This window comes from Phyllobates terribilis, unplaced genomic scaffold, assembly GCF_046119375.1.
Source record: "Phyllobates terribilis strain yellow unplaced genomic scaffold, ASM4611937v1 Scaffold_1__5_contigs__length_1240528914, whole genome shotgun sequence".
NCBI lineage: Eukaryota > Metazoa > Chordata > Amphibia > Anura > Dendrobatidae > Phyllobates > Phyllobates terribilis.
In genome coordinates this window covers 944,163,121-944,180,893 of record NW_027362761.1, presented here as the reverse complement: position 1 = coordinate 944,180,893, position 17,773 = coordinate 944,163,121, and the positions used below count along the sequence as shown (strand labels likewise).

General features: G+C 45.3%; 1 protein-coding gene and 1 long non-coding RNA gene across 3 annotated transcripts in view; one reads left to right on the top strand and one right to left on the bottom strand.

Moving 5' to 3' along the window:
* The window catches only part of MAML3 (mastermind like transcriptional coactivator 3), a 390,697-nt gene that overhangs the window by 330,243 nt on the left and 42,681 nt on the right, over positions 1–17,773 (top strand). The window lies entirely within an intron of this gene.
* LOC141172051 (uncharacterized) overlaps positions 1–17,773 on the bottom strand; it is a 96,316-nt gene that overhangs the window by 71,199 nt on the left and 7,344 nt on the right. The window contains exon 2 of the long non-coding RNA XR_012252407.1: positions 5,327–5,471. This is a non-coding gene — a long non-coding RNA (uncharacterized lncRNA). The remainder of the gene's footprint in view (positions 1–5,326; positions 5,472–17,773) is intronic.

Here is a 17,773-nt window from a genome sequence, read left to right as displayed (position 1 = left end):
CGTACTCTCGAACCACCCGATAGACCCCCTATTTCTGGTGTGAGGGAGTGGAGTCAGTACCCAAATGCAGTTGCTGACACCAGTCCTCCATTGGTTTCTTAGAGCCGTTACCTTCCTCTGGTTGAGATGGAGGCAAGGGTTCCACGGCCTGTACAGAGTTCTGGTTGATGGTGAACAATTTGGCTAGCGTGGCATACCGGGGCAGGTGTACTTCTCTCTCCCCGATATTTATGATGCGAACGGGCACCCTCCCATGGCGTACATCGACCACCCCCCGTGCTGTCAAAATGGTGGGCCTACTGTCTGAGTAGACGGGTTCTACCATTGCTTGGTAGTCTCTACCTCTTAGACCAATAGCTGCCCGGCACCAAATCATCATCTCACTTTTTGGGGGCATGGCAATAGGGAACGGGTCACACATTCTCACGCTACCTATCTCACCACCAGATAGTTCCACCTGTTGCCGCTTCATCAGTGCCCGGATCTCTTTTTGGAGCACACGCTGCTGGCCGGAACTGGCGTTCTTGGCAACCTGCTGTAAAATGAGAATCACCTCTGCAAGACAATTTTCAATCACATTAGTTCCCAAGGTTATTCTAGGGTGACTCTCATGACGGTCTATGTCCACTATAATCAGTCCTTGTGCCGCCAGTTCGACTTTACCGATCTTAATGGTCACCTCTTTGAATCCCACCAGCGGCACGGGCTGACCATTGCTGGCGATGATACTCAGGTCGTCATCTGGGTAGCGGGTTATGTCCGAGTCATTCCAGTACTGTTTAAAGAGCACGTACGGGATGGTGGTCACCTGTGACCCAGTGTCTATTAGGGCACTCATAGGAATGCCATCCAGTACCACAGGCAAGATTGGACGTCCCCCTACGTATTTATCACGCCAGTTTGATGGGCCTGATGGTCTTATGCCTGGGGGTTGGCCCTCTACCCCAGGTTGTGCCCGTTTAAATGACAGTACCTTGCCACATGTCCGGGTTGATTGCAGCAGCGGCAGATGGGTCGTCCGTCCTCGTTGTATCTGTCGCTGGGTCTTCCTCTGGCCGGTGGGGTCCTCCTCAGTCGGCGCCACGGGACGTCCTCCGGTCCGGATGCCAGCTGGATCTTTCCTGGAGAAGAGACCTGTAAAGACTGCACAGTTCTGGTTAGCGCGGCAACGCTCTTAGTCAGCTCTTGGACCTGATGGTGCAGGTCTGTAGCCGGGTCACTGTTTAAAGCCTGCGCATCAGCTCCCACAGGCCCTGCTGACAAGGGCGCCGTCTCCTGGTGGTAAGTGATAGCAGGGCGCCTGTGGGTCACAGCGCCACCTGGTGCCGGTTCTCGGAGCACCCGGATGGCTCTGTCCTTGAACTGTGCAAAGTCCAGGTCAGGGTCCTGTAAGGCCATTGCCCGCAACTGGGTTCGGTGAGCATTGCACAGTAGACCCTCAATAAATTGTTCAGTCAACAGCTTATCTTCATTTCCCACGCTGTCAGGGTCTGCCTGCTTAATGGCTCTCAGGGCCTCTTGTAGGTTTAGAGCATAGTCTCTTATACTCTCATGTGCCCGCTGTTTACACCCGTAAAATCTGACCTTTATTTCGGCTGAGGTGCGGGTATCAAATGTGTCTTTCAGCCGGGCTAGTATCTCTCTGACAGTCCTCTTCCTCCCAGGTGGCCAGGACTTTACCTCCCTTTGGGCTGCCCCGATTAATTGGGCCACCAGGATGCTCACTTTTTGCTCTTCTGTGAGGGGGTACACCTGGAAGAGGCTATCCAGTCTTTCTCTAAAGTCATTTAGAGTATGTGACTCCCCTGAGTACTGGGGTAGCCAGGTTGCCCCCGGGATATAGGGCATGGTGAATGGCATGACTGCTGCAGCGGTTGCGCTGGCGGTGGCTGTGGCAGTGGAGCTCCCCTCGGTATCCGGCATCCTCTTCCCCCCTAGTGGACCGTGGCCTACCTTGCGATGCTCTTCTTCCGTAGGCCGCGGCTCCGCAGTCGATCGTCGGGGTTGAGGACCTGGCGTCGCGCGCCGATGACGTCAGCGTCGCTCTTCCTCCCTTCCAGGACCTTGCGCAGCGTCAGAGCGTGGGGCGGAGCGTGGGGCGGAGCTTCGGATCTCGCGCGCTTTCGGCGTCCACGCCCCTCTTCTTCCCGTGCGGCGTCCCGAAGATGGCGTCCGAAGGCGGGAAGCAGCTGCGGATGGCGGGAAGAAGGCAGAAGACGGCGGGAAACGGTCCAAGATGGCGTCTGATGGCGGGAATCGGCTCCGGATGGCGGGAAACGACTCCGGACGGTGGGAAACTTCACCACGGGTAAGTATAAAAGTCTCTTTTTCAGGCACGCAGTACCCGGTGGTTGCGGGCACGAAATCCTGCCGACTACGCCAAAGTTGACGCGCCCCCTGGGCCTGTGTTGTGCAGGGGAACCCGGAACCGGGCCTGTTGTAGAATGCTGGGGGTTGTAGTCTCCGTGTGGCGGTGACCCGGTCCGTGCCCAGGGTGGTCAAACCAGTGGCAGTCTTAATGTATAGCAAATGTCCGACTACGCCACCCGTGGATTGCGGTCAGTGGGGACCGCCGCTGCGCTGCCGACCGCTGAGGCTGATGTTGTTTGCGCAGCCGAGTATGGGATAACTCCCCACGGGAGAAGTATTGCCTCAGGGCAGCTAATGTGAGAGATGATGGGAGTGATGGTGTGAGGGTCCCAGTGCTAATGGTGCTGGTGCAGCAAGGAATCACAGAGACGTGAGGTGCAGTTCAGGGTCTTTACTGATGGTACAAGGCAGACCCTCCCGGGAGTACTGGCTAGTATAAGGGGCCTGGTCAGTCTGCGAGCAAGCAGGAGTTCCCCTGGCCAGGTGGAGTTGTAGACCTCCCCGTTTATCTGCACTCTTCCTGGCTACCTTGCTGTCAGCGGTTACAAGTAGCCCACGTCCCTGAGTATACCGTGTGGTGCTCACCCGTATGGCTGGTGACTTGGGGCCTTCTGTTAGCCTCCGCTCCTGGATGGCGGCGCTGGTCCCTTCTTTGTGACTGAGCCTCCGGGCTTCTATGGCCAAAGGACCTGGAATCCCCTGCCGGCTGGTTTCTGCTGCTGGGTATATATCAGTCCCCACAGCCTCGGACTCCTGTGTCCGGTTTTAGTAACTTCAGCCAGGGCGAGCTGTATCTCTGCTCACAGCCCCTGGCCTTCAGCTGCTGCTCCTACAGAGCTCCTGTTCTCACTTTCCCTCTCCAGGCTCTGACTGCTCTGCTTGTTCTGCAGGCTCTGTCTCACTTAATCCCGCCCCAGACTCAGTTTATAAGGGCAGATTCCTCCCCTCCCAGGTCTGGGTGGGCCGTGTTGCATGCTTAGGGCTCCTGACCAGAGAAACCTCCCACTTGCTCTCAGACATAATATCTCTATTACTGTGGCAACCAGACCCCTGGGGTGTCACATTACCTCTTGCAAAAGTGAAAAAATTGGGGCTAAAGCAAGATTTTAGGGGTAAAATTTAAAAAAAAAATTCATTCCACTTTGCATTAATTCCTGTGTAGCATCTGAAGGGTTAAAAAATTTCCCGACAACAGTTTTAAAGTATTTGAGGGGGCCGATTTTTAAAATAGCCTCACTTTTGGAGCGTTTCCAACATATAGGCCCCTCAAAAGTCCATTTAAATCTGAATAGGTCCCTAAAGAAACAGGTTTTGTAAATTTGTTGCGAAAATGAGAAATTGCTGCTAAACTCTTATGCTATGTGCCCACGATGCAGAAATGAAGCAGAAAATTTCTGCAGCATTTCTGCATCTCCCTGGCAGAAAAAACGCATGCAGATTGTGCATGCGTTTTTCCTGCCAAATACATGCGGATTTGAAGCGTTATATACATGCATTTCCACATGCGGGTTGACAAGCGCTTTCCAGGCGATTTTAGCATCACTTGGAAAGTGCTTGATAACTTGGTCACACTATATAAATCCATGCAAACGGCATGGATTTATATAGTGTGACCGTAAGAATGTTCAAAAATAAAAAAATAAACATATACTTACCTTCCGATGGCCCGGCGTGTGTAGCTGCGCTCGTTCCTGGCTGCCAGCTGATCGCGGGACACTGCACTGAAGGGCCTGTGGTCACATGACTGTGACGTCACCGAAGGTCCTTCAGTCCTGCCCGCAAGCCCAGGGAAGGAGACCGGGGGCCATCAGAAGGTGAATATAAACTTTATTTTTTATTTTATTCTTTTTTTTACAGGTACAATGGTACCCAGGTCTGGATGAGAGTCTCCTCTCCTCCAGAACTGGGTACCATCCGCACATTGAAACGCATATAATCCGTGAGTACAAATGTACTGACACGGATTATATGCGTCTCAATGCAAGTCAATGGCGGCGATTACGCCGTACTTCCGCAAAATTAATGGACATGCTGCGGATTTTTGTATTTTTCCATACAATAGTGCTAGTTAGCCCACCTGGCTTAGAGTCCAGCTTCTTAGTCCTTTAGCAAAGGTATTCACTCCAGGAGATCTGCACACCTCCATACACACAGAGACAAACAGCTCTCATTTTACAAAATAAACCACACCCAGGGGTGGAGATATGGTGAGCAGCTGTTTAACTCAACTTTTCAGCTGCTCACAATCAACCTCTCATGGCCAATTAACCCTTTTTAGTCTATATGTACTAAAGCATTACTCCAGGTTTATCTCCCAACCACTATGTATCCGACAGCCACCTTACACCACTGTATTACGGTCTGAAAAATAGGATCAAATACAAACGTAAAAAAACGCCTGACTGAAAGAACCTTTCTCATTAAGTCTTTATGGTCTGCAGTGACTTGGAGTCACATGATGATAACTACTTATGGAGGCAACATCACTGTTTATTTTGTATTTTTTTTTTACACTGTTTTGGTAATATTTTCAACTAACTCCAAAGACATACTTGATATAGAATGATCAATATCATCTGAACTAATAAAGTTTCACAAAAAGAAAATCGAAAGGTCATTAGCCACAACTGAATATAAATCTTAGAAAAAACACGGAGTGAAAATCCGCCAGCTAAAATAGTTAAAAAGTTTATTGAAAACATCTAAAAAAAATTGGGAATATACATACATAATAAAATCCAGCGTGAAGACTCAGGTGATTGAGGGCCGAGGTCTATACATATAATATATTGCCTAGTAGTACATACACTGATTATAAATAAGGAATTGATATATAGTAATCCACCAAGTTTGATATAAGAAGTAACCGTATGAAAAGGAAGTACTGTAAGTGTCCATACTACTCATGGAAAAATCACTAGATGGACTATCAGTGTGCAAAAAATTGATGGCTTACCCATTACTCCTGTGTCAAGTCTCAGACCACCAGCCCCGACGCGCGTTTCGTGTGGGCTTCATCGAGGGGCTGTACACAATTTTAGTAATATTTTCAACTAACTCCAAAGACATATTTAATGTAGAATTCAGATTGCGAGCAACTCCTATAGGAACAGAGATGACAATGTCTGTAAAGTGCTGCAGAATATGATGGTGCTATATAAGCAAGCATAATAAATAGATTAATTAAAATAATAAATTAAGTGAATTGTTTTACCTGCAGCGGATGCTGTAATGTTAGGGAGCCTACTTCAATCTCATAGACTAGAGAATACAAATAGAAGGGCATCTTGAGCAAGAAAATCTTTCTCGTTGCATATAACCTCGTAGCCTGTACCGGATGAGCAGTGTTTTTCGGTAGTACACAGCCTCTTGGCTTTCATCATCCTCGTGCATTACACAGAATTAGATTATTAGTTAGGGGCTAACAACTGCTATTTTCTACATTTTGGGGATTAGGTACTGTGTGTCTCTCTGTCATTTAATGGCAGCCTACAGGGTGTGTTTCTTTGCCGAAACCACTGAGAGATGAATTTTTGTGTCTTTTGTCGATATCTTTCTGTGGTTTGAGGTTTAACAGTCCTCTTATGAAGTCAGTTTCTGGTAGGGATTATAGGATAAACATAATTTTGAGAGATATTCTCTATAGGGATTGTGAAGATTGCTAACACGAGCAGAGGGAAGTGTGTGATGACAGAAGATACATTGCTGGATAGTGAGAACAGCGTGAAGTAAGGGCGACCATCGCTGTATGATGGAATACGAGAAAGTGTGAGCTCTGAGAAAGATAAATCTAGTGTTAGATGCAGAATGCCGTCAGTGAAGTAAGTGGTGAAGTATTGAGTACCAGTATGTGCACGTCATATAGAATACCCTGGGCAAAATCCAGGAAGGAGGTTCTAATAAATTGTTTACCCAGTTGAGGGGTAGTTACTGTTGCCTGGAGGGCAAACAGAAAGAAAACAGGAGGGCTAGCAGACTGGATGCAGATTACCACTGCCTACCTTATCTCTGGCTCTCCGGTACTGATGCCATAGAAGAGAAACTCACAATTAAAGGCTTTCAGCTAAAGATAATAAGAACATAAACTCATTAAATATTAACTTCCTGGTGGATAACAATTTTTTTTAATGGCAATATCTAGGCAAAGGAGCTTTTTTTAAAAATAAAAATGATGCCACATAAGAAACAGTAGTCTCTGCTTGATGTTGTGGATGACCATTTCTCCGAAAATTGAAATTTAGAAATTCTGACTGATATTATTTCCAACACAGAACTATAAATAATAAATTCACAAGACCAGAGCCAGAAATCTAAGTGTGGGAAGGAATTTAGAGACTTCTCTGACACAAGTGCTAATAGAAAATTTTGTTCTAGTGTTTTATATTAACCTGTCTCCCGTAAGATTTTGCTCACTGTGACCGTGCCAAGCTTGGCATATCTGGCATTTCGGTGTCTAGGAACACTGGGCATGCAATAGTGGCAGCCATATTGATTGTCACTCACTTTCCCTGTAAAGATATATAATAGCGATGAACGAACGTGCTCGGATAAGGGGTTATCCAAACACGCTGCTCACTGAGTTTCTTCAGCGTGCTCACAAAATATGTCTGAATTTAAAAAAAGAAAAGATTAATAATGTCCTCAATGCTGAGAAATACAGGCAGGTACTTATCCATTATATTGTACCATCATGGATGGTAGTAAAATGACCCCAAAAATACAGTTAATGCTTTTAAGAACTATCTTCAGCATAAAGAAGAACAAGTAGTCATGGAAATGATGATATGGCCCTTACAGAGCCCTGATCTCAACATCAACGAGTCTGTCTGGGATTACATGAAGACACAGAAGGATTTGTGCAAACCTACATCCACAGAAGATCTGTGGTTAGTTCTCCAAGATGTTTGGAACAATCTCCCTGCTGAATTCCTTCAAAAACAAAAGTGTAGCTAGAAAAACTTATGCTGTTTTGAAGGCAAAGGGTGGTCACTAAATATTGATCTGATTTAGATTTGTATTTTTGCTTATTTTGTTAATTGATACAAATAAAATCAACACTTTTAGTTTTTCACACTTTTATTTTTTAAAGCATTCTTACTCTGAAGTAATTTTCCACACCTGCCTAAGATAATATATATATATATATATACATATATACACTGCTCAAAAAAATAAAGGGAACACTTAACAGAATATAACTCCAAGTAAATCAAACTTCTGTGAAATCAAACTGTCCACTTAGGAAGCAACACTGATTGACAATCAATTTCACATGCTGTTGTGCAAATGGAATAGACAATAGATGGAAATTATTGGCAATTATAAAGACACCCTCAATAAAGGAGTGATTCTGCAGGTGGGGACCACAGACCACATCTCAGTACCAATGCTTTCTGGCTGATGTTTTGGTCACTTTTGAATGTTGGTTGTGCTTTCACACTCGTGGTAGCATGAGACGGACTCCACAACCCACAGAGGTTGCTCAGGTAGTGCAGCTCATCCAGTATGGCACATCAATGCGAGCTGTGGCAAGAAGGTTTGCTGTGTCTGTCAGCGTAGTGTCCAGAGGCTGGAGGCGCTACCAGGAGACAGGCCAGTACACCAGGAGACGTGGAGGGGGCCGTAGGAGGGCAGCAACCCAGCAGCAGGACCGCTACCTCCGTCTTTGTGCAAGGAGGAACAGGAGGAGCACTGCCAGAGCCCTGCAAAATGACCTCCAGCAGGCCACAAATGTGCATGTGTCTGCTCAAACGGTTAGAAACTGACTCCATGAGGGTGGTATGAGGGCCCGACGTCCACAAATGGGGGTTGTGCTCACAGCCCAACACCGTGCAGGATGCTTGGCATTTGCCACAAAACACCAGGATTGCAAAATCGCCACTGGCGTCCTGTGCTCTTCACAGATGAAAGCAGGTTCACACTGAGCACATGTGACAGACGTGAAAGAGTCTGGAGACGCCGTGGAGAGCGATCTGCTGCCTGCAACATCCTTCAGCATGACCGGTTTGGCAGTGGGTCAGTAATGGTGTGGGGTGGCATTTCTTTGTAGGGCCGCACAGCACTCCATGTGCTCGCCAGAGGTAGCCTGACTGCCATTAGGTACCGAGATGAGATCCTCAGACCCCTTGTGAGACCATATGCTGGTGCGGTTGGCCCTGAGTTCCTCCTAATGCAGGATAATGCCAGACCTCATGTGGCTGGAGTGTGTCCGCAGTTCCTGCAAGATGAAGGCATTGAAGCTATGGACTGGACCTAAATCCAATTGAGCACATCTGGGACATCATGTCTCGCTCCATCCACCAACATCACGTTGCACCACAGACTGTCCAGGAGTTGGCGGATGCTTTAGTCCAGGTCTGGGAGGAGATCCCACAGGAAACCATCCGCAACCTCATCAGGAGCATGCTCAGGTGCTGTAGGGAGGTCATACAGGCACGTGGAGGCCACACAATACTGAGGCTCATTTTGACTTGTTTTAAGGACATTACATCAAAGTTGGATCAGCCTGTAGTGTGTTTTTCCACTTTAATTTTGGGGGTAACTCCAAATCCAGGCCTCCATTGGTTAATAAATATAATTTCCATTGATGATTTTTGTGTGATTTTGTTGTCAGCACATTCAGCTTTGTACAGAACAAAGTATTCAATGAGAATATTTCATTCATTCAGATCTAGGATGTGTTATTTGAGTGTTCCCTTTATTTTTTTGAGCAGTGTATATTTATATATTATTTATTTGATTTTTTTAAACAGGGCACATAATCATTTTGATGTTGTACATTAGAAAGTTCATTCAATCACAGCACTCTTTAAATTGATTCCGATAAAGTGACATTTTATTTACTTTCACATTGCCAAATCAAGGAAACAAGATCAAGTGTATTAATAGATGATGGCGACAGCGAGGAGACATACGACTTCTCGCAGTATCCCGTGTGGAGCATGGGGAATGGCGCATATAGTGATATGCTTCATGTGGTATATTAATACATTTCATATATCATGAGCCGCGGACAATTGATTAATAAGACCATGCTTGTAGATACCAGCAGACAATGCTAAACCAAAAATGCCAAAGTGTTTCACATGACCTGGCAATAGGTCAGTATCGTCACTGATCATTAGCCGGCAGCTTTACCAAAACGCGCTAACAGGGTTCAGGCCAATCCACTTAGCCGGGATGTTCTTAAACCCTCCATTATTAACATTTATGAGATCCTGCTTCTTCAGTGTCAGCCCCTTATTTGCCTTGGCTGTGAAACATGTTGTTCTGCCTTTGTATTGTTAAGTCAGTGTGGTGTCGCGGAAGAGCTGCTGACCCCTCCTTATCCCCCTCTTTCCTCTTCTGATCTATCTATCCCCCACCCCCTCCCGGCACAATGACACCATCATGGAGCCCTCTCTTCCTGCCCTCCCCTTCCTTCCTCTGCACAGATAGCAGTAGGCCGGCAGGGTGCTGCTGTGGCTATTTTGCTGTGGATAGGATCCTTATTAGCGGGTGCCAGCCGGATTTAGCATAGAGACATCATGCAATAACCAGCAATCCCATAGCCACATAATTACACAAAGCATTGGCTTATATATGATGTTACATCTCGCATATTCCTAATTTTTATTCTTTAATTAAGCAAGAACTTAACCCTTTATGAACGGTGCGGAAACTCAACTAATATTTGTATGCATTTGTAAGCGGAAAAGCCTAATCCTACACAAAATCTGAATATTCTCATATGACTGATCGCAGTACCCAACTTACCATTGTCAGCCATTTATGACCTAAATAGAGGCCATGCGGCTCCGCTAGTTCCGAGCCTCATGACCTCCGTGTCCTGCCATACAAAACCTGTTGGGGGCTACATATGTGGACGTATTGCTTGTATCAAATAACACTTTATCGAACTGGCATCTTTTGGAGAATACCAAACTTTCTTTGAAAGGGTTTTCATATAAAAATCTGAAATTAATTTTGTATGCCTCCCTATGAAATTAGAGGTACCATGCATTACAGTGGGGGCACTAGTATTGCTCCCTATATGAAGGAGGGCCATGTGGATGGGGCTCAAAGGGGTATTTCAGTAGGAGAAAATTATCACCGATATACAAGATGGGTCAGAACTGCCTGATCGGTAGGGGACCAGGTGATGGAACCGATCACTAGATCTGCCCTTAAGCATGTGACGAATGGAAAGAAACCCTTATATCTCAGCTTCACGCCGTATAACTTTGCAGCTTTCAAGTACTGCTCACTACCCAAAGTATTCATAGCACCAAATTAAGCAACATTTTGTGATTTGTACATAATCTTGAAACATGTTGTGTGTCTGTTATCCCATTAATGTTATATGGGTTGTTATAAGAAGAAATCCCATCAGTAATTGGCAGCAGACCGCTCTCCTCCTGTATTCAGTCTATGACCAGAGAGCTATTGTCCTCTCCAGCCCAGAGCTGTTATATTCTACCAGACTCTGCCTTTTATCTGATTATTCCCCCCCCACAAACACAAATGTTGCTGAAAGATGCGATCAATCTCTATAAACGTTCACAGTGTATTTACCGCACTGGAGAATAATGTCATTTGGTCCCTCAGGATGACATTAGTTTGTGGCAATCAACTCTTGGTGAATTCAATGATTATCATAGAAGAAAGACATGGCCCTTATAGCTAGGTGAACATGCTAATGTACGTTTTCCGATTTGTCGGTACTCCTTTTTACTGTTTGCTGCAGTACAATATGTTGGGGCAATAGGTACTAAAAAAACATGGAATGGAACATTGAATGGTATGTGTATATATATATATATATATATATATATATATATATATACAGTGCCTACAAGTAGTATTCAACCCCCTGCAGATTTAGCTGGTTTGATAAGATGCAAATAAGTTAGAGCCTTCAAACTGCAAAAGAGAGTAGGATTTATGAACAGAAGCATAAATCTTACAAACCAAAAAGTTATGTTGCTCAGTTGAATTTTATTAAATTTTAAACATAAAAGTGTGGGTCAATTATTATACAACCCCTATGTTTAATATTTTGTGGAATAACCCTTGTTTGCAATTACAGCTAATAATCGTCTTTTATAAGACCTTATCAGGCCGGCACAGGTCTGTGGAGTTATCTTGGCCCACTCCTCCATGCAGATCTTCTCCAAGTTATCTAGGTTCTTTGGGTGTCTCATGTGGACTTTATTCTTGAGCTCCTTCCACAAGTTTTCAATTGGGTTAAGGTCAGGAGAGTGACTAGGCCACTCCAACACCTTGACTTTTTCCCTCTTGAACCAGGCCTTGGTTTTCTTGGCTGTGTGCTTTGGGTCGTTGTCTTGTTGGAAGATGAAATTACGACCCATCTTAAGATCCTTGATGGAGGAGCGGAGGTTCTTGGCCAAAATCTCCAGGTAGGCCGTGCTATCCATCTTCCCATGGATGCGGACCAGATGGCCAGGCCCCTTGGCTGAGAAACAGCCCCACAGCATGATGCTGCCACCACCATGCTTGACTGTAGGGATGGTATTCTTGGGGTCGTATGCAGTGCCATCCAGTCTCCAAACGTCACGTGTGTGGTTGGCACCAAAGATCTCGATCTTGGTCTCATCAGACCATAGAACCTTGAACCAGTCTGTCTCAGAGTCCTCCAAGTGATCATGAGCAAACTGTAGACGAGCCTTGACATGACGCTTTGAAAGTAAAGGTACCTTACGGGCTCGTCTGGAACGGAGACCATTGCGGTGGAGTACGTTACTTATGGTATTGACTGAAACCAATGTCCCCACTGCCATGAGATCTTCCCGGAGCTCCTTCCTTGTTGTCCTTGGGTTAGCCTTGACTCTTCGGACAAGCTTGGCCTCGGCACGGGAGGACACTTTCAAAGGCTGTCCAGGCCGTGGAAGGCTAACAGTAGTTCCATAAGCCTTCCACTTACGGATGATGCTCCCAACAGTGGAGACAGGTAGGCCCAACTCCTTGGAAAGGGTTTTGTACCCCTTGCCAGCATTGTGACCCTCCACGATCTTGTCTCTGATGGCCTTGGAATGCTCCTTTGTCTTTCCCATGTTGACCATGTCTGAGTGCTGTTCACAAGTTTGGGGAGGGTCTTAAATAGTCAGAAAAGGCTGGCAAAAGAGATCTTTAATCCACACATGTGAAGCTCATTATTCTTGGTGCCTGAACTACTTCTTAATACTTTAGGGGGACCAAACAGAATTCTTGTGGTTTGAGGGGTTGAATAATAAATGACACTCTGAATTAACGTTTAACGTTTAAAAAAAACAAACAAACAAAAAAACAATATTTGCTGCAGTGCATTTCCCACTTCCAGGCTGATCTACAGTACAAATGTCACAATGCCAAGTTAATTCCGCATGTGTCAACCAGCTAAATCTGCAGGGGGTTGAATACTACTTGTAGGCACTGTATATATATATATATACACAGTGGGGGAAATAAGTATTTGATCCCTTGCTGTTTTTGTAAGTTTGCCCACTGACAAAGACATGAACAGTCTATAATTTTATGAGTATGTTAATTTTAACATTGAGAGATAGAATATCCCCAAAAAATCAAGAAAACAGGTGGCACGGTGGCTCAGTGGTTAGCACTGTTGCTTTGCAGCACTGGGGTCCTGGGTTCGAATCCCACCAAGGACAACATCTGCAAGGAGTTTGTATGTCCTCACCATGTTTGCATGGGTTTCCTCCAGGTTCTCCCGTTTCCTCCCACACTCCAAAGACATACTGATAGGGAATGTATATTGTGAGCCCCAATGGGGACAGTGCCAATAATGTCTGTAAATTGTCTGAATTGTAAAGCGCTGCGGAATATGTTGGTGCTATATAAATAAAAAGATTATTATTAAGAAAATCACATTGTATAAATTAGATATTTTTTTTGCCATATTGCAGTGAGAAATACAGTACAGACCAAAAGTTTGGACACACCTTCTCATTTAAAGATTTTTCTGTATTCTCATGACTATGAAAATTGTACATTCACACTGAAGGCATCAAAACTATGAATTAACACATGTGGAATTATATACTTTACAAAAAAAGTGTGAAACAAGTGAAAATATGTCTTATATTCTAGGTTCTTCAAAGTAGCCACCTTTTGCTTTGTTGACTGCTTTGCACACTCTTGGCATTCTCTTGATGAGCTTCAAGAGATAGTCACCGGAAATGGTTTTCACTTCACAGGTGTGCCCTGTCAGGTTTAATAAGTGGGATTTCTTGCCTTATAAATGGGGTTGGGACCATCAGTTGTGTTGTGCAGAAGTCAGGTGGATACACAGATGATAGTCCTACTGAATAGACTGTTAGCTGCTTTTTTCTTGCCATAATACAAATTCTAAGTAAAGAAAAACAAGTGGCCATCATTACTTTAATAAATGAACGTCAGTCAGTGCGAAAAATTGGGAAAACTTTGAAAGTGTCCCCAAGTGCAGTTGCAAAAACCATCAAGCGCTACAAAGAAACTGGCTCACATGAGGACCGACCCACAAATGGAAGACCAAGAGTCACCTCTGCTTCTGAGGATAAGTTTATCCGAGTCACCAGACTCAGAAATCGCAGGTTAACAGCAGCTCAGATTAGAGACCAGGTCAATGCCACACAGAGTTCTAGCAGCAGACACATCTCTTCAACAACTGTTAAGAGGAGACTTTGTGCAGCAGGCCTTCATGGTAAAATAGCTGCTAGGAAACCACTGCTAAGGACAGGCAACAAGCAGAAGAGACTTGTTTGGGCTAAAGAACACAAGGAATGGACATTAGACCAGTGGAAATCTGTGCTTTGGTCTGATGAGTCCAAATTTGAGATCTTTGGTTCCAACCACCGTGTCTTTGCGCGACGCAGAAAAGGTGAACGGATGGACTCTACATGCCTGGTTCCCACCGTGAAGCATGGAGGAGGAGGTGTGATGGTGTGGGGGTGCTTTGCTGGTGACACTGTTGGGGATTTATTCAAAATTGAAGGCATACTGAACCAGCATGGCTACCACAGCATCTTGCAGCGGCATGCTATTCCAGCCGGTTTGCATTTAGTTGGACCATCATTTATTTTTCAACAGGACAATGACCCCAAACACACCTCCAGGCTCTGTAAGGGCTATTTGACCAAGTAGGAGAGTGATGGGGTGCTACGCCAGATGACCTGGCCTCCACAGTCACCAGACCTGAACCCAATCGAGATGGTTTGGGGTGAGGTGGACCGCAGAGTGAAGGCAAAAGGGCCAACAAGTGCTAAGCATCTCTGGGAACTCCTTCAAGATTGTTGGAAGACCATTTCCAGTGACTACCACTTGAAGCTCATCAAGAGAATGCCAAGAGTGTGCAAAGCAGTCATCAAAGGAAAAGGTGGCTACTTTGAAGAATCTAGAATACAAGACTTATTTTCAGTTGTTTCACACTTTTTTGTTAAGTATATAATTCCACATGTGTTAATTCATAGTTTTGATGCCTTCAGTGTGAATGTACAATTTTCATAGTCATGAAAATGCAGAAAAATCTTCAAATGAGAAGGTGTGTCCAAACTTTTGGTCGGTACTGTAAGTATTTGATCCCTCTGGCAAACAACACTTAATACTTGGTGGCAAAACCCTTGTTGGCAAGCACAGCAGTCAGATGTTTTTTGTAGCTGATGATGAGGTTTGCGCACAAGTCAGGAGGAATTTTGGTCCACTCCTCTTTGCAGATCATCTCTAAATCATTAAGATTTTGAGGCTGTCACTTGGCAACTCGGAGCTTCATCTCGCTCCATAGGTTTTCTATGGGCTTAAGGTCTGGAGACTGGCTAGGCCACTCCACGACCTTACTGTGTTTCTTTTTGAGCCACTCCTTTGTTGCCTTGGCTGTATTTTTTGGGTCATTGTCTTGCTGGAAAACCCAGCCACGACCCATCTTCAATGCTCTTACTGAGGGAAGGAGGTTGTTGGCCAAAATCTTGCGATACATGACCCCATCCATCTTCCCTTCAGTACGGTGCAGTCGTTATGTCCCCTTTGCAGAAAAACACCCCCAAAGTATGTTTCCCCCCCATGCTTCACGGTTGGGACGATGTTCTTAGGGTTGTACTCATCCTTCTTCTTCCTTCAAACACAGCAATTTGAGCTAGTGCCAAAGAGCTCAGTTTTTGTCTCATCTGACCACAGCACCTTCTCCAAATATCTCACAGAATCATCTAGGTGTTCATTGCCAAACTTCAGACGGGCCTGCACATGTGCCTTCTTGAGCAGGGGGACCTTGCCGGCACTGCAGGATTTTTAAACCTTTAAAGCGTAATGTGTTACCAATGGTTTTCTTGGTGACTGTGGTCCCAGGTACCTTGAGATCATGAACAAGTTCCACCCATGTAGTTTTAGGTTGATTTCTCACCTTCCGCATGATCAAGGATACCCCACGAGGTGAGATTTTGCATGGTGCCCCAGATCGATGTCGATTGACCGTCATTTTGTATTTCTTCCATTTTCTTACTATTGCACCAACAGTTGTCTGCTTCTCACCCAGCGTCTTTCTTATGGTTTTGTAGCCCATTCCTGCTTTGTGCAGGTCTATGATCTTGTCCCTGACATCCTTAGAAAGCTCTTTGGTCTTGCCCATGTTGTAGAGGTTAGAGTCTGACTGATTAATTGAGTCTGTGGACAGAAGTCTTTTATACAGGTGACTATGTAAGACAGCTGTCTTTAATGCAGGTAACGAGTTGATTAGGAGAGTCTAACTGGTCTGTAGGAGCCAGAGCCCATAATGGTTTGTAGGGGATCAAATACTTATTTCTCACGGCAAAATGCAAAAAAAAATGTATCTAATTTATACAATGTGATGTTCTTGATTTTTTTGGGATATTCTATCTCTCAATGTTAAAATTAACCTACCCTTAAAATTATAGATTGTTCTTGTCTTTGTCAGTGGGCAAACTTACAAAAACAGCAAGGGATCAAATAATTATTTCCTCCACTGTATATATACAGCTCTGTATGTGTTGATGTAGCTAAGCTGTTTATTGGTGTGGCAGAGCTGGGTGTGTGTTGATGTAGCAGACTTCTGTGTGTATATTGGAGAGCTGTGTGTGTAGCCGAGCTGTGTGTAACAGAATTGTGTGTTTATAGCAGAGCTATGTGTTTGTGTATATGTAGCAGAGATGTGTAGAGATGTGTGTATATACAGCAGAGCTGAATGTGCATGTACTATGCATGCAGCAGTGTTGTGTATATGTGTGCGCTGCAGAGAGTGTACATAATGTGTGTGCTGTAAAGCTGTATTTTCTTAATGCAAGCAGAAAAACACTAACAGGAGAACTACTAGCTTACTATTCTACACTAATGCATTAAAATTACTGATTTTGACACCTCCACTTCGGTTTATCCTATTTTCTGCTGTCTTAATCTAGAGTGCGTCTAAGAGCCCCAAAAATTCTGTATTTAGATGTTTGGTTTTCACTTCCCTTTAGTCTTCCATGTAGCTTATTGCAGTTTTTTATGAGGCTCATAATCTAAATTCCCTGTTAGTATGTCCTTGGTGGGATTTGAACCCAGGACCCCATCGTTTCAAAGCAACAGTGCTAACCACTGAGTCACCATGATTAGTGCTTCTTCGCTTACTTATAGGCGAACATGGGATTTCTGCTCACTGAAAGGAAACCTGTCACCAGAAAAAACACTATTAACCTGCAGATATGGGGTTAATCTACAGGTTAATAGCGTTACTAACCTGCCCGGCGCCTGCACACAGCCGAATGCTGCGGGAAGAAAACTTTATTCTCCCCAGCAGCGTTTGGGTTTCAGTCGCGGGGGCTGTGTCAGCGCGGGTTCATCACCGCTTTAACCCCTTCCCGACCCGTGACATGGAAAACAGTTCGTTCCCGACCCATGTCACAGCGTCTGTGACATGGAGGGAAAGAGCCCCTGCAGCGCCCGCGAGCGGGGTCGCTCAGGTGTCACAGTTGCTACTGCAACTAGACAACCTGTAGTTGACCCCACAGGGGGTGGATTAACCCCCCCGTGCCTAAAACCCCTCCGATTGGCAGTTTCACTTTCACTTTTAGTGAAACTGCCAATCGGAATGAATGAAATATTTCACCAATGGAAATTGGTGAAATATTTACTTTCTGGGCATGGCCTGATGCTTATAGCATCAGCCATTGGCTGGGGGGAGTGTCACCTCTGTGTCACCCCCCCAGATCTGATTGGGGGCTAGCGTCACATGGACACTAGCTCCAATCAGATGTCGAGCGGTGTATTTACTATGGCTGACCAAACTTTCCAGATCCATCCCTTCCGTGGAGCCAGAGGAGTTTGGTCACGCCGATCCGCTGCTGCCACAGATCATCTGCCCCGCCGCCGATCGTCTGCCACCTCCATCGCCGCCACCGATCCTCTGCACCCGCCGCTGCCACCGCTGCTGATCTGCCGCCGA